Source organism: Gymnoscopelus microlampas (genome assembly GCF_963454915.1).
Source record: "Gymnoscopelus microlampas genome assembly, chromosome: 20".
Classification (NCBI taxonomy): domain Eukaryota; kingdom Metazoa; phylum Chordata; class Actinopteri; order Myctophiformes; family Myctophidae; genus Gymnoscopelus; species Gymnoscopelus microlampas.
This window is the reverse complement of record NC_139957.1, coordinates 21,003,803-21,014,245: the sequence shown is the minus strand read 5'-3', so window position 1 is coordinate 21,014,245 and position 10,443 is coordinate 21,003,803. Positions and strand designations below refer to the sequence as shown.

Below are 10,443 nucleotides of genomic sequence, written 5' to 3'. Positions count from 1 at the left end.
CTGCCCCAAATCTTTCACATGGGCCTGTTAGAGCGCCACCAGGAGGCCAATTTGTGCAAAACCCATTTTTTAATATTACTCCTACAGATTTTATCCAAACGTCACGCAAATCGGTACACAGTATCTCTATAGTCATGTGATCAACACGGATCTGTCCCATTTCCCATATTTCATCCTCATTGCCTAAGGTTGTCTTCCAAAGTTTACAGGATTGGTCCGTTTTGAACGAAATGCCTCAAATCATGAACGCAGCATGCGATTTCCGTGAAATTGTGCACACACATTCCCACTATGCCAAGGAACAAATGCCATTTCAAAACGTTCAAATCAGCCTCATGGTGGCGCTATAACAGGAAAACAAATTTTTTGCTCTTACTCCTTCAGATTCTGTCCAAACATCACGCAAATCGGCCCACAGTATCTCTATAGTCATGTCATCAAGACGGATGTGTCCGATATTTCATATTCCATCTTAATTGGCTAACATTGACTTACAAAGTTTGCAGGATAGGTCAGTTTTGAACAAAATGCCGCAAATCACGAACGCAGTGTGCTATTGCCGTGCAATTTCACACGCACATTCCCATTAGGCCGAGGAACAAATGCCACCCTTTTCACATTGGCCTGTTATAGTCCCACCAGCAGATGTAATTTAACAAAACACATTTTTGGAACAAAATGCCTCAAATCATGAATGCAGTGTCCGATTGCCGTGAAAGGCCTAAAAAGAAATGGCACCCTTTTCACATTGGCCTATTATAGCACCACCAGGAGGCCACAGTAACCTACCTGACCTGGCGGAGACTTGTGCTCCGAGGAGCACTTTTTCTAGTTACCATTATGTACTTGCCTCATCTGTGCACCCATGGGTGTTGTTAAAATGAGGTGTGGTATGGTGCAAGGGAATGGGAGAAGATGCATTTGGTTCCTGCACCATATAGATGGTCTAAATAGAGCCCTAAGAGTTTCAAACAGGTTTCAACCTGTCCCTTGTGGGCATGTCAATTATTCAACAATTTCCCCCAAAAACATTTTTTAATTATCAAAGGTTTCCCAAAATAGGCAAAACTAGTATATCTATCAGCTCACAATGTAATATGATGCATTGTGAATGTGAACTTATGAATCAGCTATTTTCGCCACGTGACACCATCGTATAAAATAGGCCTTAATTGTAACATCTTAAGGAGTCAACAGACGACGCAGAATAAATGAGTATACAGTACAGGGAGAGACTTGTCAGGTTGAAATGCACTCTAGCAGCCAGTAGATGTATGTTGTTAATCTGCGATAACATGCGTGCGCGCTCACACACACACACACACACACACACACACACACACACACACTCTTATTGAAACTTTTGTGTGCGTGTGTGTGTACACATTTACAGTTGTTCAGCCAAATTGCTGGTGGAAGCCAGCACTTATGATGAGGAGTAGGGTGGCAACGGAAAACCTCAAAAGAGGCAGAGAGGATCATGGGACTGGCCCCGGCGTGCTCAAAGAGCATCTAGGGACCAGTGACATTAGCTCACAGCGCTGCCAATTACAAATGTGAGCCACCCACACTGGCTTTGGCTTCTGCTATATACTGCACTATTTCAGGACCAAACAGTCAGATACTGTCAGAAAAACAGGTTATTAGAGCATACAGTTTTTCAAGACAGTGCTTCATAACCTAGGGTTCAAAATCATAATTTTTGGGTTATTTTTGCTATTCGTTGTACAAGAAGTATAAAGGGCTTAAGTGATTAACCTGTTAACAAGAGTATGTATGCGTGTGAGTGGCGTGCATGTGTTTGTGCATGCACGTGTGTGGGGAGTCTGGCTTGTGTCAGATGTATTGGCAATTGGCAACCACTGCTCTTATTCTCATAACATTAAACGTAATGACCACTGGAGAGACGGTTGACAGCCGGAATGTAGACGGCATCCGGGAGCAGTATAGGTTAGCGCCCCAGGCTGTGTCTTCCGTGAGGAAGAAGCCCAACAAATCCACGGTGAGGCCTTTAGGAGGGCCATTCAATCAAGCCGCGAGTGGAGCCTGCAGTACCACCACGGCCCAAGAAACCATCACGCCAGAATGAATTGTTTGGAACGGGGTGAGTCTGGTGCAACGCTCAGGTCCTGGACCTGGTGAGACGAAGGAGGCCACCCACAGAGCCTAGTCCCTACACGTGCCAGAGCCTCTCCTCTCCCCAGTCCCGGAAGGGTAGTTCCGGAGAAGCGGATTGAGTGACCCTGTCTTTCTGTAAGAGAACTGACTGTGGGTAGCTACTGGGACGTAAGTCGGGGCTTGATCAACCCCGGCTGGGCGAGGGTGTATGTTGTTGCGAGACCCGAAACACCCGTCGACCCCAGGCTACAACACTGATGATACGTCCCAGGTGCATCCATGTGATGTTTTTCTTTATTGACACCCTGAAGGGCTGATCAATAAAAAACAAAGGGGGGTATAAATAGTTCAGAACCACACAGTTAGAGTGCGCACCCGCCCACCAAGCCCATGCTCCTCTGTTGCACACTGCATTGTACAACCACCACTATTTCATACTTTTCTCTTGGCCACTGGGCAACTCTACTAGAGATGCTTTTAATGCCGTGCTCAAGAGCATCTCAATAGTAGGAAAACAACACACTGGTAATGACACTAATGGTTACTGCACAACCCCAGTGTCACTTGACAAAAATGACACATTTTCAAAATATGGGATGTTTGAAGGAGTGTAAATAAATCAGAAAGCAGTCCAAAGGATATTATTCCATGCATTGTGTTCAGGTGAGGTGAATTCCAGGTCAGGTCAGTGTAAAAATGTACCCTGTTTTGGGGAAACAGGCGAAGTGGTGAAGCGCAGTCAACGGCGTGATGGGTGGGTATTTTTACTTTTACTTGGTGTCATCTTGCTGTAGATGACAAGTGTGCAGGCCCTCCATGTACAGTTCTGATTGATGAGACAGTGTTCTGGACAAAAATCAATTAATATTGCACTTCCTCTTTTAATCTCTCCCTAGAGCGATTTGGCTTGACATTTGCTTAGAACAGCCAGAAAACAGCATGAGTGCTGTTCGGAAATAACATCACATTTGAGGCGAATTAACAAGGAAAGACAGCAAGGCTACAAGCAAGCCCACAAAAAAATACAGAGCTGTACTAACTAAGGCTGCTAAAATTGCTGCACTACTTTGCAATAGCAGAAGTATGATAATGATGATGATGGTGATATAGGGCAACTCTCCTAATAAATCATTATCTCAACTACAAAATACTGTATACTCTTTTCATAGATAGACTGCAGTATATAAAACGTTACCTAAAGTTACATAACCTTAGCTCTAAAATGATGTTGTGTTTTTACCCTGGCATATCAAATATTGTATCGAAAATCTAAATTTGTTAAGATATTGTAGAAATGTGTTTTTTTAACACAAGGTAGAGCAGAGCATATGAAGTATGTTGCTCATCCAAACAGGTGTGAATAAATATAATTATGTTATAATTTCTGGTAGCATTTAGAGTTCATGCCAGTGTTCCTGAGTTTTTTTCTTTTTTTTTAGCAGGGGCCGTTTCTTTACAGCACAGACCAGCTTGAAATGTGTCAGTAAAAAGAAAGTATATACCCACTTCATAAGACACCACTACACCACTAGATATAGCTCTTTTGTGTGGATTCCTCATTCATTTGGTGGTCATTTGGTTCCAAATTTAAAATGTATATGTGAAAAGCAATTAAAATGTGATTAATCACAATTAATCACAGCAATTAATGCAATAAATGTTTTATGTTTTTTGACAGTCTAGTTGTAAGTGATTGATTTCTTGGACTAATACTACACCAACATCTGAAGTGACTTGTGTGCAAAGGAAAATTACTTTTGGGTGAAATCCATTCGTGTTCCATCTGGTCACTCCTTCTCTCTAGCTCACTCTTATTGAGGCCTGCCTGCCTGCCTGCCTGCCTGCCTCACTCTCTCCATCTCTTTCTTTTTCACACTCTCAGTACCAGGGAACTATCTGGTAAAAGAGGGAGAGAGAGACTCTGTAGATGGTTACTGCTGAATAATAGATATGCAGCAGACCAGGGTATGCAATCTGACGTAGAATCTACGTCAGATTGCATACCCTGAGACTGTTGAGCTGGATATAGAGTTTTGATAGCGAGTGAACATGGACCATTTATTAGGACGAGCAATGAACAGACAGGTTGTATAGTAGTTAGTTACACAGAGGGCACAGGGGAGATTTGCTGACTAAGAGCTTACATACTGTACAAGCACAACAAGTCTTCCCATGATAAACAAATGCTAAGAAAAGTGGACTCCATAATGAAATCATCTTCATGGCATGATGTAACCATTAAGGAAGAATACTGTAAGAATCCCCCACCACCATTTCCACAACACCAGAGGTGTTGTGGAAATGACAGCTGAAGGCAGCCAAGAAAGGAAAGGAACATCAGCATGAATGATGATAATTTGCTAACAGGAGTGTCAAACAACAAAAGTCAGCTGACAAAGTTCAAGTGACAGCGTGAGAAAACTATTTATAAAACTGACTTATAAAGTGACTGTGTATAAAAAATGTTATGTTCTGGATTTATCGTTGCTGCATTTGCACGAACACTATGCTCCATTTGCATGAGTATGAACATACTGTAGTCATGCTCAGATTTGCGTACGGTACACAAGCATACTCTCCCGCTTTCTTGCTCACACAAACACTCTGGCACGCATGCCCGGTGTACACACACACAAAGATACAAACCCGCTGCTCTTTGTCAGATTTCATTGCCAATCACAGAGGGGCCTTTGACTTTTATTCCCAGTAAATAGAAACCCACGTATCTATACTTTAGATGGGATCAAATGCCTGGGGCAAGATTCAACCTCCCACACTACTGTATGGGTGAGTCATAGCCTTAAAATGTGGACATACGTGTGTGTGTGTGTGTGTGTGTGTGTGTGTGTGTGTGTGTGTGTGTGTGTGTGTGTGTGTGTGTGTGTGTGTGTGTGTGTGTGTGTGTGTGTTCATTCGTTCCCACAGGTTACGATCTGACAGATACAAGGGGTCATTCAAGCCCCAAAGCTCAGTGGCCTCATCAGTCTGCAGTGTTGGATTGTGGGTAAGGGCGTTCAGGTCTCACCCCGCCCAACCCTTTGCCGAGGTGGCAGTGATAGTGAGTCATCTCACGCACGCACGCACGCACGCACGCACACACACACACACACACACACACACACACACACACACACACACACACACACACACACACACACACACACACACACACACACACACACACACACACACACACACACACACACACACACACACACACACACACACACACACACACACACACACACACACACACACACAGCTGGACTGCAGAGTTAGCTGACATTTAGCTGTGTAGGAAGGAAGCAGCAGAGCCAGCTAGAACAACAGCCACGATACCTCTAATACAGCAGAATGGAGGCATATTGTTGCCACATATGCACATGTGTATGCAGGGTGCAATTTGTGAAAATAAAAGCCCTGCCCAAGGAGGTTGTGCTGCTGCTCAGATAGAGACAGACAGACAGACAGACAGAAGTCTTGCAATACCAGATTTGGACACCTGGCTTCAATGGCTTCAATAATCCTCCTGTTCTGAGGGCTTGGTTCGAACCACCAGACTCACTCTCCAGTGCGGTTGGGCAGGAACTTTACCATTGCGCTTAACCAAGCGCCCCAGGGTATTATGTAGGGTTTAGGTTATGGTCCACACGGACAGAGTTGAGTCCACACGGTCTGCATTAATTCGACATCAACATACTTCACAAAATGACGGCACCAACACACAAAATGCTAATGGTAATGGCCCTAGGCATTAGTACGTCCAGGCTTACCATGCACGCGCGCGCGCGCGCGCACACACACACACACACACACACACACACACACACACACACACACACACACTGGTTTTTAACATTACAAATTGAAGCTGAGCGCCGACTTTAAATCTTTCTTCCTTGGCTCCAAAAACAATTACCTCAGCTATGTCTTGAAATTCTGACTTCCAATCATTGATTTTGTTCAATGCACTTACTCAGTGCTTGTATTGGACCATAGTCCCCTGTTGACATTCTTATGTAAATGTGTGTGTTGTCTGCATAATTATGGTAACATATTTTGTTGTTTTCCATAATCTGAGCCAGTGGGAGCATGTAGAGAGAGAATAGGCCCCAGAATGGAGCCTTCTGGGGGACCACTGCATGCCATTTTTGTCCACTATGTGTAATTACCAATAAACATAGAGTAGTAATCCCTGTTCTTTATGTATCATTCAAACCAATTTAGTATTGTGGCAGAATGTACCACTCACTTTTCCAGTCAGCCTAGTGGTCGACCGTGTTGAGTACTGAGAGCCAGTAATACTAAGACAAGAGCAGTATCAGTGTTGTGGTCTGGTCAAAATCTTGAATAGAAGACATTAAAGCATAGTTGTATCGTTCCAAGAAGTGACAATCAACGATTTTACTTAAAAACAGAAGGTTTGAAATGGACAAATATAGGTTCATGCGAGTTTTTTAATAAGCACACACGGACGCACATGTGCGTACAAACGCACACACGCGAGTGAGCACACACACACACACACACACACACACACACATGAGCGCAAGCAAGAAATGTATTTTTGAAGCATAGACTACTAAACTTGATACTTAAACAGTCCACTGCAACTGAGGCAGCTCTTTAAAAGGCAGGGTGGTTCACATGCCTATTCATTGAAGATGGTACACAGTGACACACAGAGGGTAAACTCAGACACACACACCCATTCAGACAGGCACATACAAACATACTGTATGCACAAGCACATGCACGCGCATACACAGCAGACTCAATGCAAATGACCTAAGTATGCTATCTATGGCCAATAACCTATTCGTGTGTTGAATATTTGATCAGAGCACAGTGTGGGCTTAATAATTCAAACCAAGCCGTTACCCCACTCACAATTCCATGGCCCTCAGTAAAAATGGAGGTTGCCTGGCAAGTTCTCTCTTCTCCCATGACATTAATCACCATTGAAGCATCACAAAGCCCGCCTCCCTCATTCAGGTTTTCCGTATCAGGTGGAAAATGTTACATGTCCAAAAAAACTCTGGAGAGATATCTTAATGGCATGGAAGTTGCCATGTGTGCGACAGACGTGTCTGTTTTACATTCACTTTGTTTTATTATTTTTCACATTTCTACAGCTGTAAGACATTACATGTAGGTGTTTTCAATGTTCATCCCCCCTAGACGTGCCTGTTTTGACCTACACCACCAGCCTTCCCATGGGTGAAGGAGGAGTGCGATTATGCCTGATTATTCTCACAGCTATTGATCCCCTTCATTGCAGTGAAGCAATTAGGTGATAAATGACAGGAACGGCGCCTGACTGCCTGGTGGGATAAATTGAGCTGTCGTTTTGTTGTGAATTTGGGGAAATATCAAATTCAGTTGATAAGACGGAAATGGTAAGACAGAGCTGGATGCCATTTGGTATTGGGGGATGGGCCTTGCTCGATGTCAAAGGCATTATGATTCCATAAACAAGCGAGCTGGTCTCTGAATTTGCCATGCAGGCAAAGAAATGGAGGCATGAGGCCATTTTAAGTCTAAGTCCTCTAATATCCAGGTCTGTAAACAAACAGCGAAGCAGTTCATATTTCCCTATAAATACCAAGTACTTTCTCACTGAGTATAATATAATCAGTAGTATATAAGTACTTTATACTATATTAAATTATAGTCTACCTTTAGATGATTGGACTGTAATAAAATGTCAAAGTACTGTAGGTTTCCAATTAGACAGCACTCATGCACAGCCAGTGGGAGGTGCTCGTTAAAGTAAGAAGAAATAGGAAGGGTTTAAGGAGTCTGTCCTCACTTCCATGTACAAGAAATCACCCAGCGCTATATACTGGCTAAGTAGAGAGTATAGTGTCAATTATTGTCGTGGCAGATGCATACTTATATAGCGCTTTTCTTAGTACCCAAAGTCGCTTTACAAAACAAATCAAAATAAACAACTTTAGTAGGAGTGAAAAAGTTAAAAGGCTAAAAACATTTAAGCTAAGACTAAAACGCAGAAAGGGAGATTTGGTTTCACTTAGACGGAGAAAGAAAGTCTGAAAAGGTGGGTTTTGAGGGAGGCTTTGAACACGGCAAGAGTTTGATGTGAGGTGAGGTGGGAGTGGGTTCCAGAGGGAGGGGGCTGCAACTTAAAAAGCCCTGTCACCCCAGGTGCGTTTATTTGTTTTTTGGGGAAGTCCAGGGGGTTGGCATCACCAGGCCTGAAGGAGCAGGAGGGGGTGTGGCGTTTGACGTAGGTCAGAGAGGAAGCGGGGAGCCTGGTTATTGAGGGCCTTGTAGTTCCACGGATACAGTAAGTAGCCTATTGTGAAAATAGCATATCTACAAGCTCACAAGCTTGTAGTGAGCTTGTAGATCGGCTATTTTCACGTCTTTCTCATATTATTGACAATCTTTAGCCAATGTTTGACCAGTTTTTTATAGTAGGCCTAGGCTATAGTTTGTTTATTACTGTTGATGCAGTAATGGTCTTTTTCTTTTCTTTAAATTTTTTTTAGGTATTAAAAAAGGTCTTCAAATTCCTGGGACTACCCCCCCCCCCCCCAACCCAAAGGTTGAGAACCACTGGCCTAAAGGAGGGCGATGGGAGGAGGAGATCGAGGAGGAGAGGAGGAGAGGAGGGGGAATCAGGAAGCATACCGGATAAATAATAGACAGACAGTGTGGGCGGTCACGTGGTGCTGTGCAGCGGACTTCTGAATGATTTAAGGCTTTTTACATCATCAGCCCACAGCCGCCCCGCCCCGCCCCCCTCCGCGCCGAGCAGCCGAGAGATGCTGCTGCTGCTCCTGGCTGACTGACTGACTGCAGCATCCGACAACATGGGCATCCTTTAACCACCCGGGTCAAAGTGAGTGCGCTTTTCCCCTTTAATTCCTCTGATATCTCTCCAGGGCTAATCCGTATAACCTTGTCTCTCTCTTTCTCTCTCTCTCTGGTATATAGGCTGGTCTTCCCTGTCATGTCTATGCAGTTCCTGAGCGATAGTATAGCCTATATATGACGCATAATTGTATTATAGCGTAATATGCCATCACATAGGTTTGATGACTGTGAGCATAGCCTCGCATTTTTTTTAGGGATGTTTCGTTCGCCGAAGCTCACCTGCCCGGAGTGAGCGCGCACCGTGCGTGTGTATACAGTATTCCAGATAGAGAGAAGAGAGAGAGGGCTCGGCGCGGGCGTCGCTTTTCCCACCGGGACCGGAGTTGCGGTACAGCAGCAGTGTTGCCATGTCTGCTTATTAGAAGCAACTTTTGGCTTGTTTTTCTGTAAAGTTGCTTGTAAATATCGGTAGTTTGCGGGTTGAGTTTTTTTGGGCGTGTTTCTAAAGTGAAGTTGCATATTTGGGGCTTGTTTCCTATTGTTGTATAAACCAGTGGTTCTCACACATTTTCATGTCAAGCCCCCCAAATTAATATAGCCTATGTTGTCCGCGGACCCCCATTCAAGATTTGTGTTGTTAAAATGTTTAGAAAATATTCCACATTTTTCAAAAAACACGTTATGAGCTTGTAGATCGGCTATTTTCAAGTCTAGGGGCGAAGGGCTCGCTTCTTTTGTTTTCATAGACCTGGTTGCTCGTTTCTCTCGCAAAACCTGGCAACACTGCTACAGACTCCGTCCGTCTGGGGTTTCGAGAGGAGAGAGAGAGAGAGAGAGAGAGAGAGAGAGAGAGAGAGAGAGAGAGAGAGAGAGAGAGAGAGAGAGAGAGAGAGAGATGGAGGCGCGGCTAACCCAACTCGGACACCGTAGGCTATAAAGGGTGGGACGTTTCACTACATCGCATAAAGTCTATTGTTGGTGAGTCTGCGGCAGAAATCCGTCCGTCCGTCTGCTGATATCATGATGAGAAATTGATTGTTTGACTCGCGCGTGCGCGCGCATGTGTGTGTGAGAAACAGGGATTTTGACTTGAACCCGTGATGCTTCTATTGTCTTTGTGCTCAGAGGAGAGGAGAGGAGAGGAGAGGTGTGATGCAATGAGATGCTATTGAGTTTCCAACCCCTGGCTGGTGCTACTCCTAGGGCGCCTTTGGATGAGCCTATCTGTATAGATCCTATTAGTTCATGCCTTCTGATCTGTGACAAAACAACAACTCTCTTTAGCCTCTCTCTCTCTCACACACACACACAAACAAACAAACAGTGAGTGTGTGTGTGTAACAGTGTAACTATAAGCATGAGCTGTAAGCACTCACAGAAAGCTTCAAGCATTGGATCTGGGCTAATCCCTAATGACATGACCAGATCTCTCTCTCTCTCTCTCTCTCTCTCTCTCTCTCTCTCTCTCTCTCTCTCTCTCTC

The 10,443-nt window shown here is 44.2% G+C and overlaps 1 protein-coding gene across 1 annotated transcript in view; it reads left to right on the top strand.

Annotated features, from left to right (window-relative positions):
• The first annotated feature begins 8,957 nt into the window (after window positions 1-8,957).
• slc7a14a (solute carrier family 7 member 14a) overlaps window positions 8,958-10,443 on the top strand; it is a 32,405-nt gene continuing 30,919 nt past the window's right edge. Inside the window, exon 1 of the mRNA XM_084044784.1 lies at window positions 8,958-8,986. The gene's annotated coding sequence lies outside the window, so the exon portion shown is untranslated. The remainder of the gene's footprint in view (window positions 8,987-10,443) is intronic.